We start from the raw sequence: 9,344 nt of genomic DNA, 5'->3' as shown, positions 1-9,344 counted from the left end.
CTTATGGGCTGGCACTCAAAAATGGTTCTTTATGAAAATGCATAAGCAAAGTCTTAGCAATTCCTAAATCGACCTGGAGTGATTTGATATAATCAATAAGGAGATGCACAGGAGAATTCAAATGAGGGCTTTGCCTTTCATTCAGAGGGTGAAGAGCACGGGGCTCCCAAAGAGTTTGTAAAACCATTCATTCCAGGGGAGAGAGAGTTCTAGATCTTTTTTTCCCTAAAAAAACCCACCTCCCTATCTTTCTTCCTTAGTAACACCATCACTAGCACATTAATTTAAAAACATTATCAACATCACAGGAAGTCACCTTGAGTAAAAGATAAGTGAGACTTATTATATATATATATATATTATAGATGTCATTACTACTATTTAAGACATGTGGATGCAATTTATTTTCTAATTTACATAAGGCTCTTTTTTTTCTTTTTATGAATGGAATAAAATTATAAAGGTAAACATTTTCATATGTTCAAGTTCCATTTTCCCCTCTGCACTCCCTTTATTTTTAAGTTCTTAAGCTCCCCTCTCATTTATGGAAACTCGACATGTCAGAAACCTCACCCTAAGGGTTGAGCAGTGATGGTGACATTCTTGTACGTCATTTGGAAGTATAATGCCTCTTCACAATAAGACCAGGGGAAGTAGAAGGGAAGAGATAGACTTGACTATGTCGATTTGTTTGAACAAAGCTTCTAGCATTTGCTGCTCAAAATATGCTTTGCAGATGGGCAGTCGCAGCAGCAGCATCACCTGGGACCTCGCTCAAAAAGCAAAATCCCTGGCCACACTCCAGACCTATGAACCAGAGCATCTGATGGCTATTCCAGGCATTGAGAAGCAGGTTCTGTGAACTGCCTCCAAAGGTAAGGTCTAGCAGGAGATAGAACAGGTGATGATTGAGAAGGGGAGATGGCAGGAAAGACCCTTGTCAAGCATTTCTATCCTTAGAAAGACTTGTAAGTTAAAGAGTCTTTAGTGTTTTAAAAAATTGGATGAACTGAATCAAAATAGTCTGGTAGTAAGCAATCTAACGTTGTCTTGATCTTAGCATCGTTGGTGCTTTCTATTAATGAAGTCTTCTCATGTCCAAGTGGTTCACTCACATAAAATCTTTTTCAAAGAAAAATCCAAACAACCCTGGCTGGTGTGGCTCAGTTGGTCAGGCATTGCCCAGGTACTGAACGGTTCCTGGTCCCATTCCTGGTGAGGGCACATGCCCAGGCTGCAGGCTGGATCCCCTGTAGGGGGCGGGGCGTCCAGGATGCTGCTAATGGATGTTTCCCTTTCACACTCTGCCTTCCTCATTCTCTAAAAATCAATTTAAAATAACTTGCCTGGCTGGTGTGGCTCGGTATTTGAGCATCAACTATGAACCAGGAGGTCAAGTTTGATTCCCAGTCAGGGCACATGCCTCAGTTGTGGGCACAATGCCCAGTGTAGGGGGCAGGCAAGAGGCAACCCATTCTATCATTGATGTTTCTATCTTTTTCTCCATCTCCCTTCCTTTCTCTGAAATAAAGAAAAAATATATTTTAAAAGTGCTTAAGAAGAAGGAAATCTGGCAATGAAGAGCCAGCATAGCCTTTAAAACATTTTTAATCTTAAAAAATAAATAAAAGAAGAAATCAAACGAACTCCAACATATATACATACACACGCACACACACAGATAGCGCTGATTAAAAGGAATCTAGTCATGGCCCTCATCAGTTAGGTCATTTAGTAGCAGCATTGTTCTGTAAACCAAGAGGTTGCAGGTTTGATTCCCTGTCAGGCACATACCAAGCTGCAGGTTCAATTCCAGTCAGGATGTGTACAAAAGGCAACCTATCAATGTTTCCCTCTTCTCTTTCTCCCTCCCTCCCTGTCTCCTTCCCTCTCTTCCCTCCTTCCCTGTCTTTCTTTCTCTCCCTCTCTCTCTCCCCTTTTCCCCTTGTCTAAAAATCAATAAAAGTATTCTTGTGTGAGGATTTAAAAAATGGATCTAGTCACTGATTTCAGATACAAAAGTACTTCTAATGCATAATTAGGTCAATAGTCATAACCTAGCCTTCCAAAATGTGATGCTAAACTTGTATTTCAAACAAGCAATGCCCTGCTTTGATTCTTGCACTTCCTTTCACTAACTCTTGGCCAACACATGCCCCCTTTTAATTAGACTATCTTTAATGGAGGCAGTAACTGGATGCCAATGCCAGGGTAGGTTACTAATGCCACTTCTGCTGTTAAAAGCCAGAGAAACAGCCGAGAGAGTGCACCAAAGGCAACAAGACACAGGGAACAGTAAGAGCATGGGGGAGGAGGAGGTGCTGCTAATGAATGATAATGAAACGAAAGAGGCCAAAGTCTATTACAAGCTCTGAAGTTAATAACCATCTTATCTTTCATTTAATGAGGGTAGAGAGAGTCTTCAGAGCAAAGGTAAGACTGTGGTGTTAGCAGCAAAATGATACAGGCGGCAGAGAGATGGAGGGCTTCATTGTAATAGTGTAAATGACGAGGGAACAGAAGGCAACAATTATGTTGAAGACTTTTCTTATTCTATTGTAGGCTTTTCCACCAGAAGATATTTTACCAAGTGTTTCATCTGTGACAGTGAACGCTTGCTGCCTGCTGCTTGAGTACTTGCCATGGTGTTTTGGAGTACAATTTGTTTTCACAAAGTTCATTAAATTGTCTTTTGCAATGTTCCTGTCCATGCGTGTTGCCATATTTACATGTTACAAACAAGAAAACGGAGGTACAAATATTAGGGAGAAAATGTTTTTAAAACGAATTATTCCTTATAAAAATATCCTGAGCAAATGTGGTATTTCCTGGTTAATTACTAAAATCTAGTTATGTCTAATCTATTATTTTCAATACAATATGGAGTCCTTTAATTGCAAAAACATGCCCATCATCCACTACAATATAAACCCAACTACGTTCTATGCATAGTAGGCTCTCACTAAGTGTTTGAAATTTATGTACTATCCAACGATTATTTTAATTATGAAAATATTACTTCAGCATTTGTCACAATAAGAATTCTCTCACTGAATACTAAATCTTTGAATTCCAAAATTAGCCCTAGCGATTATAAAAAATTTCTTATAAAGTAAATTTATAGACTGATTATTATTTAACTATATTAATTTGGAGTTTTTCTATATGGGCTAGTTGATTTAGGATATGAGATAGCAAACAAAATATTATAAAAAGCAAATCTTTTCACTAATATTTTCTCATGGTTTCATGACTGATGCCTAATATAGTGAGACAAAGTTTCTTCAAATGTCTTAGAATGTATAATAGGTGTGTATGTGTGAGGATTTTAAATAACACCCAAGATTGTTTTTCTCCTGCTTTTAAGCAGATATACAAACTCTAAGCTTAGAAATGTGTTTCTGAGCTTCAATAAATGCCACGATAATTATGCAAATATGTAGAAGTTATATTTAAAAAGATTTACTTAGCATATAGTAGCAACTCAGTAAAAGTTAGTCAAATTAATAGATTTATAAATATTTTCTTCAATTATCTTTGTAAGTTGAATCAAGTTTCCCATTTACACACACAAGTTAAATCATTAAATAAATGCCTAGGCAAGGAGTTAAGTGTTAGGATCCTATAATGTGGTCCTTGTTCCTGAAGTGCTCAAATACCACTCAAAACCAAGACCTTCAGAAGCAGCGGGACATAGGTTGTGGCCAGTTAATTGCACTGATGGTCCTAATTAAAGTCTTTTGTGTCCATGCTTTTTGTCATATGACTATCTAGTTCCTCCCAGTCTGACTCTGGACTGAACTTGCGACTTGCTTCAGTGATAGAGCGTGATAGAAAAGATAGGGTGCTGGTTCTATTTCTCAGGAATCTTGCATCCTTCTGTTTGGATCCTGAGTGGGCATTGCCAATCATTAGACTGAATGAAAATGAAATGATTAGCAAAGACTGAAAGCAATGACACAAAACACCTATATCAAGAATGAAATAGGGAATATCACTGTGAAGACAAGGAAGTTATAGTAAGGAAATGGACCAAGTCTTTACAAAGTACAAAGTCCTATAACTCATCCTGTATGAAATATATTATTTGAATAACCCTGTAACTATTATGAAAATTAAATTCATAATTAGAAACTTCCCCAAATAAATATATAGGCTCAGACATTTTCACTAGAAAAGTTTACCAAATATTAAAAAAGAGCCGAAACCGGTTTGGCTCAGTGGTAAAGCGTCAGTCTGCGAACTGAAAGGTCCCAGGTTCGATTCCGGTCAAGGGCATGTACCTGGGTTGCGGGCATATCCCCAGTGAAGGGTGTGCAAGAGGCAGCTGGTTGATGTTTCTCTCTCATCGACGTTTCTAGCTCTCTATATCTCTCCCTTCCTCTCTGTAAAAAAAAAAAAAAAAAAAAAAAAAAAAAAAAAAAAAAAAATGAACACCAAGTCTATATTATAATTCCCAGAAAGAGAATGAACATCCCTAATTTATTTTATTAAAAATGTTTTCTTGAGGGAGAGGAAGTGGGCAGGGAAGGAGGAGAGATATATATATATATGTGCGAGAAACACTGATCTTTTGTGCACCCCAATCTGGATTGAACCAACTGGGTATGTGCCTTGATCTGGAATCAAACCTGCCCCCTTCTGGTAGAGGGGATGTGCTCTAACCAACTGAGCCACAACAGTCAGGGTGCAAATTTATTTTATGACACCAGAATAATTTATCAAACTAGATAAGACCATATTAGAAAACAAACAAACAACAACAACAACAACAACAACAAACCCTTGAATATCCATGAAACTGCAGACCAAAACTTCATAAAAAATGATGCAACCTTTCTTTTTTTGTTGTTTGTTAATCCTCATCCAGATTTTTTCCATTGATTTTTTCAGAGAGTGGAAGGGAGGGGGAAAACAGAAAGAGAGAAACATTGATGTGAGAGAACCACATTGATTGGTTGCCACCCACATGTGCCCCCACAAGGGCTAGGGATTGAGCCTGCAACTGAGGTAGGGCCCTTGACCAGAATCAAACCCAAGACCCTTCGGTCTATCCACTCTATCCACTGAACCGAACTGGCCAGGGTGATGCAGACTTTCTTATAAAAGTATTAGAAATATAGCTTAGCAATTTTTATAAAAGAATTATTATACCATGACCAAGTGGACTGTATTATTGTGATGCAAGGTTGTTTAAATATTTAAAAATCAACTGATGAAATTCACCACATTAACAGGCCAAAGAACAAAAATAACATGATATTCTCAATTGATAGTAAAGGGCATTTAATAAAATTCAACATGTATTCATTAAAGAAAAAAAGCTCAGCAAACTAAATAGAGGTAAACATAGTGAACTTGATAATGTATCTACCAAAAATCCTTATAGCTAACTTTGAAGTTTATAGTAAAAGACTGAATACTTTCCCTTTCATATCAAGGGAAAAAATGGCAAGAATATCTGCTCCTACCACTGCTATTCAGCATAGTTTTGGAAGTTATAACCAGTACAATGAAACAAGAAAATAAAACAAATGCTATATTCTTTTATAGCATGGAAAGAAAACAATGAAACTACCTCTATTTGCAGGTGGCATGAATCTAGAATACTGCATCACAAAATTCTCCTAGAACTAACAGATTATTCAGTAAAGTCTTCGGATGCAAGATCAACATACAAAAAATCAACTCTACTTCTGTATTCCAGCCACAAACATGTGGAAACCAAAATTAAAATACAATACACCAATCACCAACAATCTCCCAGGAAACTAAACCACCACAACTGAGATGGAAAATCTAACAAAGTATGTATAGGACCTCTATGCCATAAACTGCAAAATGCTGATTAAAATTTTTAAAAAAGATCTAAATTCACAGGGAAACATACCGTGTTCACAGAATGAAACACTCAGCATAAAGATGTCAATTCTCTGCAGAACGCTGTGGCGTTCTCCCACAGCATTTTCTTCTTCCTGTATCCACTTTATTTCAAGGGGTTAAAGAACCTGAAGCAACCTCCTCACTTTCTCCCACAAGCCTCAGGTTTAGCACTTATTGGAACAAATGCACCTGAAGAAGAAAATAAAGCAATAACTGTATCCCAACCTGTACAATTTACCAAATGCAAGAGAATCGGGAGATGAGTTCCTTCTCAATGGAGGGATTCAAGCTGAGAAGGGGAAAAAAACAAACAAACAAAAAACATCGTTGGGTGGTTATGACTATTAGACTGGTCCTGCCAAGGTTTCTCTGGCCCCCGAGAGTCAGTGAAAACCTAAATGTCATTGACATCATCATCATCATCAACATCATCACCATCTAATGGAATCCACCATCCCTGTGGGCTCACATGTACTAACGGTTAACAGCATGGGGCTAGGAGACCTTATACATTGCCCAGATTGGAAACAGCATCAAACCCAAGACATCAAACTCAGGTTTCCCGGAATCCAAAGCCAGGAAAATTATTAGAAATATCTTTGCATTTATTTTTTTTTATTGAATATGTTTACTTCTTTTCACTTCTATTGTCTAGTGTATAATTTATATCACATTAATACAATAGTGATTAAGATTATATATGTACTAGAAGCCTGGTGCACAAATTTGTGCATGGGTGGGTGGGGTTCCTTGGCTGGGCCGATGATCAAGGTCTATCTAGGGGCCTGCTGGCGGGGGGAGGGACTGCAGGAGGTTGTCCAGCTGGGCCCCTGATCAGAGCTGATGGGAGGGGGGATTGGCTGGTGAAGGGAAGGGCTGCTGGAGGTTGGCTGTGGGAGTGCACTGACCAGCAGGGGGCAGCTCCTGCATTGAGTGTCTGCCCTCTGGTGGTCAGTGCGCATCATAGCAACCGCTCGTTCCAGTCGTTTGGTTGTAATGGTCGTGTGTGTATATATTAATATATAATTAATAATTCAGTATGGAAAATGAGATTTTAAAAGTTTTCCTTCGCAGAAATATAAAACCTACCTAAATCACCCTCTCTGCCTCCTCCATACTGGGAACTGCATCGTTATATAACTCAGCTGTGCGTGCGATCCATCAGCACCCCAGGGACAAGTAATAATTCTGATGGGAGAGCGTCTGTGAGAAAGCTCAGTTATGGTTAAACGGCTCTGCATTTCCTTTTCCTAAATGTGTCTCTTAACATGTAGCAGAGCTATTTTCTGCGCCCACCATAGAGATCCCTCTGTTGTCTTTTCCTATCTGAGCTGTTTTCTTCCATTTCGGTGTGATTGACATGGGGGAGCTCACACAGAAAGCAGCGTGCTGTTTGGCATCTCCCCTGTGAGCTCCCGAAGCAATGAGAGGCAGAAAAACATTGTCAGGGTAGGGTCATAATAAAAGGCCCTGTTGGATGCTGTCCTCCTGAGCCTGTAAATTCAGCGAAGTTTATTGTTTTGATCTCGAGTCCGCAGATTATGCCGTGTGATTTAAGGCACTAAAGAAGCAGTCAGTTTGAGCAGCAGTAAAATTTCTGCAGAATAAACAAACTCATAAACCGGCACTGTACAGCCTCCTCACACTGCACCCTCCAGGATTCTAGTGCTAAAATGATGATGCGAAGTGCAGACCAGCTCCCAGGACTAGAAATGACAGGATTCACGTCCAGACAATGCATGACAAAATATCTTCTGATTAGAAATTTTCACTGAAAATGTCTTAATGATGTAGCACTTTTAATGATATACATATTGGTCCTTTGAAACATTCCGTGGCTTGGACAGAAGTATAATCTATGAAAATGTATATTTCATGTGTGGTCAATACCACCGTCCTGCACTTTTCTGGGCTATTGTTGCAATTAATTGAAAATTACCCAGGCTTTTTCTGGCTGAAACTATGAACTTCTGGTGTGGATGCTGCACGATAATTTGTAATTGTGTGTGTCATCCCTACATCTTCCTAGCATTCCCTTCCGTTTAAGCAGCTAGTGGGGCCCTTTTATAATTCAGGGCCCATAAATCTAAGGATTTTCTAGCCTTTCGTGAAAGCCAAAAGTACTTGGAGAGAGGCTGTGAGTGGCCCAGAAGGGTTGGGGTTAAAAGAGAGAAACCCGGGAGGAAGGAGAGAGAACAAAGTTTCCTTCCACAGCCTGGGAAGACTATGAGGAGCAGAGAACCGTGCCCAGCATCTTGGCTGTGCTTCAGAGAAGTGAGTTTGTCTGATGGTTGGCCATGAAGGATATCAAGCTTAGTAGGCTCAGAGCACAAGTATTCACAGTCCAGCCCAAGAGTATGAACCCCAGATGTGCTACCAGACACCAGAGTTATTGGATCTGAAGAGACACTTGGAGTGCCCGGAAGATGGAGATGGTAGTGGTATCCGGCAGGAGAGATGGCTGATGATTTGAGGGATGTCCTCACCACTTTGAAACTGTATATGATGCTGTGCCTTGAGTACAGTGATGTTGGAGAGAAAGACAGAAACATCAGTGATGACAGAGAATCATTGATCGCTGCTTCCTGCACGCCCCACACTGGGGGTCAAGTCTGCAGCCCCGTATGTGCCCTGGCCAGGAATCGAACTGTGATCTCCTGGTTCATAGGTCAACACTCAACCACTGAGTCAAGCCATGCTGACCTGGTGTTGTTTTTTTTGTTTGTTTTATTTTTTTTTCCTTTTATAGTAGCCATCCTACAGGTGTAGTTTGGCTCATTGTAGTTTTGATTTGCATTTTCCTAATAATTAGTGATGGTAAGCATCATGTACTTAGTGACTAATCTTATATCTTCTTCAGAGAAATGTCTCTTCAAGTTCTTTGCCTATTGTTGGGCTGTTTGGTTTTCTGTTGTTGAATTTTAGGAGATCTCAATATATTTTGGATATTAATGCCTTATCAAATATATGATGTGCATATATTTTCTCTCATTCTATAAGGTTGCCTTTTTACTCTGTTGGTAGTGTCTTTTTTTAAATATATTTTTATTGATTTCAGAGAAGAAGGGAGAGGGAGAGAGAGATAGAAACACCAATGATGAGAATCATTGACTGGCTGCCTCCTGCATACCCCCACGGGGACTGAGCTCAGAACCCAGGCATATGCCCTTGACCTGAATTGAATCTGGGACCTTTCAGTCAGAAAGAAGATGTTCTATCCACTGAACCAAACCGGCCAGGGCAAGGCAACAGTTTTTAAAGAACATTCTACTCTTGTCTCCAGAGTTGTCCACCAAGATGCTGATACCCATTCTGCCAGCTTTGATGTCACCACTTTTCATGTTTGCTCATGCCCAAGAATTGCAATTACATCATAATGGCTACCTGCTAACAACAATCTTAAGATGATATTATTGGAATTGGCACTACAACTTTAACATATTAACTGTTTAAAAGAAATA

The sequence above is a fragment of the Pipistrellus kuhlii genome, unplaced genomic scaffold (genome assembly GCF_014108245.1).
Source record: "Pipistrellus kuhlii isolate mPipKuh1 unplaced genomic scaffold, mPipKuh1.p scaffold_m20_p_15, whole genome shotgun sequence".
Taxonomy (NCBI): domain Eukaryota; kingdom Metazoa; phylum Chordata; class Mammalia; order Chiroptera; family Vespertilionidae; genus Pipistrellus; species Pipistrellus kuhlii.
Note: the sequence above shows the minus strand (reverse complement) of the source record.